We start from the raw sequence: 10,588 nt of genomic DNA on the forward strand, positions 1-10,588 counted from the left end.
TGTTTTTATTTTCTATTTAATACCGTGTAATAATGTAGAACTTACGAACGACGTAGCGTTAAGAAGGTTTCGGGCACCCCTGGGTTGGCAGTTGCCCGGCAACATTGCTCGAAAAGTTTCTCTGTGTATCATTACCTTTAAAGTTGTTTATCATCGGGGGGGCTTCTGAACTAAACTGCCGGTCTGGCCACTTACTGTCTGTGACGTTGCTCCGTAAGACTATTTCAGAAATAACGACCTCACGGAGGTACGTGTATGTTAATGTTGTTTCTATCTGTCCCAGTGAAAAGCATGAATAGCCATTGACTCTTCCGCGCAATCAAACCTGAAACCAGTCACTTTCCACTCACCAGCAGAGGGGGCAGTGCTCATGGCTTTATGTTGCTCTGAACTCTTAAAGTTACCAGCCTTCTACAGGACACTAGCAAATCCTGCCTCCTTAATGTAATTTGCAATATGAACGGATATATTTGTTGAAATTTTCACTCACTTTCAGATGAATGTGGCATATTTTAAGTTTTCGATGTCTCCCGCTGCTGCCAAATGGTGAGGATAGAAGTAGTTAACACACTTCCGCTGCCATGCCTGAAGTCTGAACATCACCCCATGTTTTGCAGTAACTGCAGTACACATTCCAGGCCTGTTTTATGTATCTTCGCAAACTGTGGCTTTCTGCTTGCCAAATGCTCTGCCTAATTTCCACGTTGTCTTGCTCAGTCAGTTATTCACCGCCTGTTATTTACATGCACAATTTATCCCTGCATTTAACAGTCACATTCAATTTCATTTGTAGTCCTAATAATGCAGCTTAAAGTGTAAAAAAACAACAATGGGAATGAATGCTGGATACTGACTTTTTATATTACAATTCCTTGGAGGAAACTATCTGAAAAAAATTCTTATCTGATTGTAATCTTAATGTTTCATTTGAAGCTTCATAGGGAAGAGGATTTAGTCATTAATAAGCAATAAAGCTATAGGACCACATACTATGAATGATATGCAACTTCACGATTCAAATATCCATACATATGTATAACATATTTCTGTTTGGGTGAGTTTAAAAATACAGAGTACTGGTATAAGAGGGTGATGGAAAGTGTGCTTAGGGGCAGTGAACTGCTGCAGTTTGGGTGCTAATGTTTTCACACAGCATAGGTAAACGTTGCCTTCATTTTGACTGGCTTGTATATCCAGTGCAACATATAATCTTTATGGTGGATGACCTATAGTTGGTGACGGGTGACTTGTGTTTTGTGCTCTGACTCTCGGGGCTTAGCTTTTTGCACCATCAAATAATCAAATTACCAAGTTAAAATACTTGTAAAAACAAACAAGCAAATAAATCTGATTATTGGTATAAAGTCAGGATGTGCATCTTCCCAAACTGGGGAGAGTATAACTCATTGGCTTTTGTATTTTTCCCCCGGTTTTACAGTTGCATATTTCTTGGCAACTAATGGAAGGAGCGCCCAGGGCGCAGATAACTAAATACGGTCCGATTTCAGTTTCTCATGTTTGTGAAGGTATTTACTGAAAAGCTCAATCAATTTTGATTTTTGGCTAGATGCAAACTTAAATGATTTCAGCAATCCTCTGTCAGATGTCAGAGTGTTTTTGTCCACTCAGTGGTTGCGTTTCAGATTCGTCTGTCGGTCATGGTTTGACTACATGAAAGCTGCCCACGTTCTACTGCCTGCATCTGCTGTGCCAGCAAAGGATATTTTTTTGTTGAGAGATTCTGTGGCATAAAGGCAGCATAAATCGGGTTCAGTGCAGTATGATACGCTGGAGAAAGTGCGCTGTTTTGTAAGAAAATTTCAACTAAATATTCATTAAAAATGCATGATATAATAAATAACATACAGCAGGCCGTAGATTGCATGAAGCTGCAAAGAATTCTTAGATATTGTATGCTACTACTTAGCTTTCAGTAACTCAAAAAAGCCAAACCAAGCTGCCATTTTTGCAGTTGTGGTTCCCATTTCTGTTTTTTTTTTTCTGATGACAATTTTGATAATCAGAATCAGGTTGTATTAGCCATGTATGCATGCATACAAAACATTGATACAGTGAGTTTGCTCCTGAGACACATACCTTAATACTGCCCAAGAACTAAATAAACACACAAAAAAACTAAGTTAAATTAAGCTATGCTAAAACAAAAAGTGAGGCAAAGATTGTGATCAGGTGTTGAGTAGTGCAAACCCTTGGGGGAAGAAGCTGTTTTTGCGTCTTGATGTGGTAGTTCTGATGGAACAGAACCATCTCCCTGAGGGGAGAACTTGGAAGAGTGCATGGCCAGGATGGGAGGTGTCGGCAATGTTCTTGTCATTTTTTTTCTTGAGGGGGATAGTGAATCACTGGGGGTGAGGTTGTAGCCAATGATTTTCTCTGGATGCTTTGCTCAGGCTATGTGTTAATGTTGTGCTGAACTAGAACGTGATGGAGCAGGTGAGAACTGATTCAATGATAGCTGTATGGAACTGGATCAGCGTTGACTGTGGAAGGTTGATTTTCTTTAGCTGCCGCAGAACATCCTCTGGCCCTTCTTGATTATGGAGTCAGTGTTGCTCTCCCACATAAAGTCCTTGGAGATGATACTTCCAAGGAACTTACATGACTCCTCAGTGGTGATGGAAGTGCTGTTGATGGCAGGTGGGGGGAGGGACGGATTACGGACCGGGCCAGCGGGGCCGCTGCCCAGGAGCCCTTGGGGTGCAGCGGGCCCGTGGGGCCCCTAGACCAAAACACTTTGCAACGCTTATCAACAATATATTTTCGTTTGTCTATTTTAGAGGGCCTACATTCTTTGATCCTCTGCCTACAAGGGCCCCTGACCCTATAGGGAGGGCGTTTGGCTGCCAAGGGCCCTTGAATTGTGGTGGTTGTGGTGGTGGTGCTGGTGGTGGGGGCCCTCGCGAACGTTTTGCCCAGGGGCCCACACAACCCATAATCCATCCCTGGGTGGGGGGAGGGATGGGGGGGATTTCCAGACGTCCACAGTCATCTTCACAACACTCCTTGTGGTGTTGAGCTCCAGGTAGCTGTTATCGCACCAGCATGCCAACTGTGTCGCTTCATGTCTGTATGCAGACTCATTGCCATCTATTCCACATGTGGTTATGAAGAATAATGAAGTTGTATGTCAAAAGTACAATTACATATGTGTAATAGATATTTGACTATTGGTCTTAAATGATGTAATTGTCATGAAATTTATTGCAAGCATTATTGGGAAAATACATAAAGGCAACAACTGGACAAATATGAACCTCCTGGAACTATGTTGGTGGCCTTTGGGCCTTAATTATCAAATAATTAATTTACTGAATTGTCACTTTCAGCAACCAGATCATCCTACTGCTGCCGTAACGTTGAAATAGTAATGACGTTTTGTGTTAGTTTGTTTTAAACAGCTGGGTCGTTGGAGGCAGTCAGATGTTTTTTTTCTGTTTGTTTAAAAAAAATCCCACAAGGTGGAGCTCTGCGCACCATTTTGAATTGTTTTGCGTTACACAACACGGATTGTAAGCAATCTAAAAGGTGAAAGAAAATGTGTTCCGGCACGTACAAATAAATTGCTTTTATTTACATTGCAAGATTCCAACAGGATCTGCGCCAAATACAACAGAATATATGTGTATGTATGAGGAAGTAAAATATAATACTATATAATATTTTAAGCTAAGGAGGGATATATGACATTTCTGTAACCGTTCTTACTGCAGTTTCACTATCCGACATTTCACGTCTAATGTTATAACGACATTAGACTCCAGAATATACTACCTGATTCAGTTCTGCAGTCTGTTTACAAGTCACGAATGTTAACAACCTGCGGTACGAACAACAAACATCTATTAATTATCAGTAAATTTCAATTCACAGTTATACATTTGTTTTCAAACCAAGATTGTGCTTCTTACTCATCTAACGAAAGGGACAAGCGAAAATATCACAAAACGTTTCCCACTACTACTTACATGATTTGTGTGTGTGTGTGTTTGTGTGTGTGTGTATATATATATAAGATCTTGCCCTTCTGTTAATGGTCATATTAGACTGGTTCTAAACTAACTGTAACATTGGTCGCATAATGTAAACTGGCTCACTAAAAGCTCTCAAGCCATAAAATATCGTTTCCATATTTAGATGAATTTTGGCGAGGAAACGAACACGAATTTTCCCAACAGTTAGGTTGATGACTTGGAAAAGCCCGAATGGGTAATTTTGGTCGGGACTTATTGTACCGAAAATGGTTTTTGACACGTGCTAATTAAAAGTACAGTATGTGAACGCAAGCTTGTGTCTCAACAATGTTTGCCTAACAAAAGTCTTATATTGTGGATATAAAAAAATCTAATATATCATATTTTTATTCGATTCTCCTAAAAGGACAGATTACCCCCCTTTCCCACGCGCAACAATCACAATAAAACAGTAATAAAATTCAAACTGCACATTCAGTACTATAACTACAATCTTTTATGCACATTCCGACCCACACAACTCAGGCCCATTTGAACAACCCTATATAGGCCTATACTTTTAATTGTATTTTTCGGTCTTTGTCCTTGTTTCAGTATGTCGTGTTTAAAATGTCATGTTTATAGTCTATTTATCACCGTCTTTCCTGCACAACGGACCAAACACCAGCAGACACTTAGACGTTTTGCTATTCTAATAGCTAAATTTCTTTTTTAAGTTGGTTAGTAAATAACTGAAGCGGGAAGCCGAACATTCGTTTAACATGGTAAATGTAAACCCTTATACCATATTTATTTGTGATATCACCAGTCAATAACTAATAATACAACCAGTCACCTTTAGTGAAAGGGTTCTAGAAAGTCGATTAAATGAACTATTTCATTAAGTTCTCGCCAGAGTACAAAATCAGGGCTTGGGATCGAGTGGCAGATTATTTCTTTTGTGGGAATTGTTTGTTCAGACGGTTCTAGTTCTAACTCATAATCTTACTTATAAGTTTAATACAAAGGTTGGCTATCTAAGGTTTTGTGTCCTCTGAAATCCTGGCGTTTGATATTAAAAACATATTGGCCTCCTTTCAACGTCCGCAGCTGCTGCATCTCGTCCGCAAAAGGTTTCGTCTCTCACAAGTTGGTCTCACAGAGCGGCAGACTGGATTTTCGTTGGCTTGTCTTTCATTTCATTATCGGAATATTTATCAACAATGGTGTGCTTGCCTGGCAATGCTTTTTTTTAAAAAATCGAAGTGTGATATCGCAGTTCCTGTAATACTGAAAGGTAACAGGCGGTCTAGAGTTTTCATGGGATACGCATAGTATTTAGCAACGCATCCTTATTAAACATCCGAACAACTTGAACTTGGCCGCTCTGCTGCCGTTTTAATTTATACTCTTTAAATCACACGAACTCTGATACATGAAAATAAGACCAGTCTAATTTAAAATACACCAGTTGGCATGTGTGAAATCCTTAGGAGTGCTTTAGGCTATCTGCTGTCGCATTCGCATGTATTGTGACAGCGGGCCCCGTATTTTTGTGTGGCACATTTAATAAATTGATTACAATATAGTTACCTCGTTTTAAGTACTAAAACAGTGGCGGCACGTGAAAGCGTTATTTCCATTACTAAGTTACTTTTGTCAGTTACATTTTTGCATGATCATTATCTATTAACATTCTGAATGTGTGACTGAGGAGACATTGTACATATATATTCAATCGCAACAACATAACTCGGACCCATATATTAGTTAAAAAGGTTTTCGGGTTTTGTTTTTTTACCATGACACACTTCCGAACATTGTGAAAACTAAGCGCTAATGCACCGGTACAATTAGATCTGCAAAAAATTTGAAAAGGACAAATGCGCAGTTAATTACAGGATTGGTTGAAATAGTGCTCTGTTTTGCATTTAGAGGCAAAGACTATTGATTTTAAAATATGCGTATATTTCTGTGCGCAAATATAGGTAATTCCGACAGACCCTACCTCCAGAGAGGCAGGAACACGCTTTATTATCAAAGTAAATTTTACATGCAAACATATGACAACGGTTGTTTAAAAACGTAAGCGGGGTAAATGGATGGGAGGTTAAACAAGGAGGTACTAATCGGAGACACCTGTTAGAGTATTTTTAAATGCAGTTATTGCATAAAATAAAGGAGTAACTTTTAGGGTCCTGTAAAGGTCTGTACTTGTATTAGCATCGTTTTAATTAAGCACGAAGGAAGATAATGAGTGTTTATTAAAAACATGTAATATAGGCCTAGTATAATAAAATTTGCAATATATGTATGTATAAGTATCCAGATGATGCACATTATCCTATAACATTAGCATATTGTCTTTTTATACGTGTCGAATATATCATAATAATAATAAAAAAAAAAACATAATTCTAAATTTAAGCATAATATTTTGGTTCTGGTGTGAGTGCGATTTTCATTTTAAAAGTCCAAATATTAAGTTGCACAATTTGGTGCAACAGATTGTACACCTTAATAAAATGGGGCACCAGTAACGATAACGACCGCAATATTAATTCCGATTTACTGGACTTTCCCCTAAATACTTATCATATTTAACTGAATTACCTGATTACCATTAGAGCAATATGACAATCGTTAGTATCGATTTTTCTTGTATTAACAAATTTCGTTAGTGCATGGTAACAGCTAACTTCGAGAATCGCATCCTTATTTGACAAGTTGCTTCGAAACAAATGAACGAATTGTACCTCTTGAAATTGTAAATTTCCATTTCTTTTGTCGGGATTACAGGCATTAATAAGGAACATTTTATATTCGTTGATTAGTTTTAATTGTGTGTAATTAAATTAGTTCATGTACGAAATTATGTATTTGCAAATAAAACGAATAAACGATCTTTAGCTTGCAGTAATCAGATTAATGTTAAATTTAATCGGATTTGATAAACTTGTGGATGGAATATAAAATAGATTCGAATTTTATCCTTTGGAGTAAAATTTAAAAGTACATATTTCTTACTTCTTACTTAGAAGAGTCATGCTACAAAACGCCAATAACGATGAATCTGTGTTTTATATAGTAGCGTTTAGTAGTGTATTGACTTTCTCTTTATTTGAAAGATAAAAGCTGGTACAGATAGGCCTGTTATCACTTTATATAACGTAATGGATTGTACGCCAGAATAGAACATCATCCATCCATCCATGCATCCATCCATGCATCCATCCATGCATCCATCCATGCATGCATCCATCCATCTTCCAACCGCTTATATGCTTGGTCAGAATTGCGGATAGAAGAGAGTAGGCCTACTCGCAAAATATATACCATTATTTCTTATTTCTTTTCAGATTTTCGTTACAATTGCTTGATTCCTATCAATTCATCATGGTTCCTCTTGTTTACTGAAAGACATTTGTAAATAAAAAAAATTACGGTTTTATTTGGTTTTATTTAAAGCATAACAAGTAAAACATTCACAGCAAATTCAGCGGTAAACGTAAACTCTATAGAGTAGATTGACCCCAACAGTAAATCTCAATAAAATTAAGCTCACGTTTCAAGTTGTTACATCATCAAAATATCCCGATATCAGGAAAGTAGTGCCGTGTATATAATCTACATGTACACAGTATTCCCATGCATAAAATGCACTGGAAATATGTGACGGGGCACCAAGAATAACTACATATAATATGTACTGTAGTAGTGTCACGATAAGTACATAATCAGTTTGACGTTTAGCTGTTTACTTCTTTACTACTTTCTTCTTGGAAAATTCCCCTGTAATGTCTGGAATGACTCAGGACACAGTTAACCATGGGGGCTGCAGTTTATAGGCCACGACTATGTCCTCAAAAGACAGTTTGTATGTTCGAATATGCATTACTATTTAATGTTATGTTTTTGAAAGATGTTATTCTCTTTTTCTTTTCCTAAGGAAAAAGCTTCGGCCATACTCTTGGCTAAGCACGGGTAGTAAATGTAGCCTAAACCTATGCTTATTTTCTATATAGGTATCATTAAAATTTAATATTTTAGTACGTTTTAAAAGCAACCTTCGGACAGATACCAAGACATCCGCGCTAAATGTCTGTTTTATTCCTTCTAGCACCCAGTAAAGCTCTACGGCCGTAGGGCAGGTTTATTTAAACGACTCAAAAAATATTGCTGCTGTCATCTTTTACTGAAACCGAGTCCGTAACACGAACGGAAAAGGAAGAAGTGCAGGGCTGCTCATTGTCATGACCCTGACAGAAAGATTTCAAGTTAGCCGAAAGGGCCCGAGACTCTTCAGATTCTGATTTATGGGGAGCGGCTTCATACGCGCAGTTTGCTATAAAAAAAAAGAAAAGAAAAAGTAATTTTGTCTCCTTTCTGCAAACAGGCTCACTCATTCGTAAACCTGTGATAGTGCCGATTAGACATCTCTAGTGAATGTAGTTTACTCATATTTTTAAAATGAAAACGCGGAAGGACATCTTTTAGTTTAGAATACCGTTCTACCTCGTATTAGCAAGCCTTTCTAAGTAGGGTCATAAACCCCGTTTGAAGTTATAGACGGACTGTTTGTAAAGCAGACAGTGGCCACAATCCAAAAAATATATTGTAAAATTAGGCATATGCCGAGTGGACAACATATATAGGTTTGATGTGTCGATTGAATCGAGGATGTGAGGTGGAATCACGTAAAAGTCCATTTACGGTTAAATCAGAAATCGGACAGTAAAAGATACTATAAGCCAAATACAGGAAACACATCTATATCTGGACTAGTTCATACCATAAAACTAAGAAAGAATCACAACCTCGGTGCAGGGTTTATTCTCCTTAAATTGCTGAGATAACATTGCTTTTCCGCCTTGCTTAAGAGAACTCGCCGAGTTGCTTAAGAGAGGTCGCCGAGGACACAACTTATAGCTTTACATTAAATGGATTTATTGTATCTTATAAAATTAATATTTAAAAGTATTGTGATTTTACTTTTTTTGCGAATAAACTTGACAAAACATCATCGGAGACTTTGAGGCCTTGAACCGTGTAACATTATATTGATATCTTTAGATTTTTTATTTCTGCAAGCAGTTTTTATATTTATCTTGTTTCAGTAGTGTTAATATATTAATGAAAATACAAGAGGGGAGCAGGTCTGCGCAGAATTGTATCCGAATGGTGCCGATACATGTCATAGATTTTATCTTAATATATTTAACACGCCATGCTGGACATGAAGCGGCGTTATTGCGAAGCACATGCACTCTTGGAAAATGATTCGGACCCTTAATGCTGGTCATACTGTGGGTTCAGGGGAGGTTGGCGAAGAAAGAAAGCTGATAATCGCAAATAAAGTGTACTTAAATCGGTCTGTATTATTCAGTCACGCAACGAATGAAAGTTTATGACAAGCGGCTACAGAAAATGGATTGATGGATGCAATTTTTAAGCCGCGGTATTTTTCGTAAATTCCATCTATTTGTGTACATTATGTAGCCTAAGTGTAGGTTATATATACGTTAAGAAACAGAGACATTGCAAGACATTTTGAGAATCAATCTGGCTAAGAATAACTATAAACCAAACAAGATAACAGGAATCAGAATAAAATAGGCAAGAATAATAATGCAGATTTCAATGCATACCGCTTAATTTTCTCCTGTTTCGTCTTTGGAAAGTTTTATATCTTTAACCATAGAATAGTGTATAAACCTTATTGCTTAAAATAACAAAGAAACATAGATATTTAATAACATCTATGTTATATTTGTTATATGTGTGTTATATTTCTGTGTGTATGATATAACATATGGTATATTGTTTTTTTTAAGCAGTTTTGCTGTATTTCTTATAGTTGTATGCACGTCATGAACGTGTCTGCGAAAAAACGTAGAACTATTCTCTTTTAATCTGCAGTATTATGAATGACAGTCATCATTTAACAAGTTAACACGGTAAGTTAACACGTCCCTTTAGTACATTCCAACTCTTTTATCCAAGAATACTGCTTAAAACACCCCATATACTGCTGCAGTTTGGGCAGATCAGGTTAACATGCATACATCTCCTTTCACACGGAATAACGTAATAACTGCAAAATGTATATAAAGATAGTTCTTGGAAACGTTATTAAACCTGATAACGTTTTCAAGAATTTTCTTCATACACATTCTCCAGTTGTTGCGTTATTCTGTGAGAGAGGAGATTCATGCATATTAATATTTATAACAGGTATTTTGGCAATAAATAGAGTGGGCGAGTGTGTCCCGTTTCCTGTCGAATTAACAGTGTATAAATGTCGTAAAATACCGTGGGGCGGGTTGACTTGGAAAACCGGGCTGACAATATATATGAATCGCATTTCCCCGACTATATTCGTGCAGAAATAATATACGTCCTGATAATTTACGCTGGCCCAGGATCCCTTCATTGTTATTTCACTCGGCTTACCTTTAAGAAGTATAGTACTGTTTCACCAAGAGGGGCGGTACTGGCTCTTCGTGGCTCCTGGCACCAGTGAACGAAGAGGCTGGCCTGGGGCGTGAGCTCCCCTCACCAGCTCCAAAATACTGGGGGGGCGGGGGAGAAGAGAGAGAAACAGACAGGAAGATAGA

Source organism: Brienomyrus brachyistius, chromosome 3 (genome assembly GCF_023856365.1).
Source record: "Brienomyrus brachyistius isolate T26 chromosome 3, BBRACH_0.4, whole genome shotgun sequence".
Classification (NCBI taxonomy): Eukaryota; Metazoa; Chordata; class Actinopteri; order Osteoglossiformes; family Mormyridae; genus Brienomyrus; species Brienomyrus brachyistius.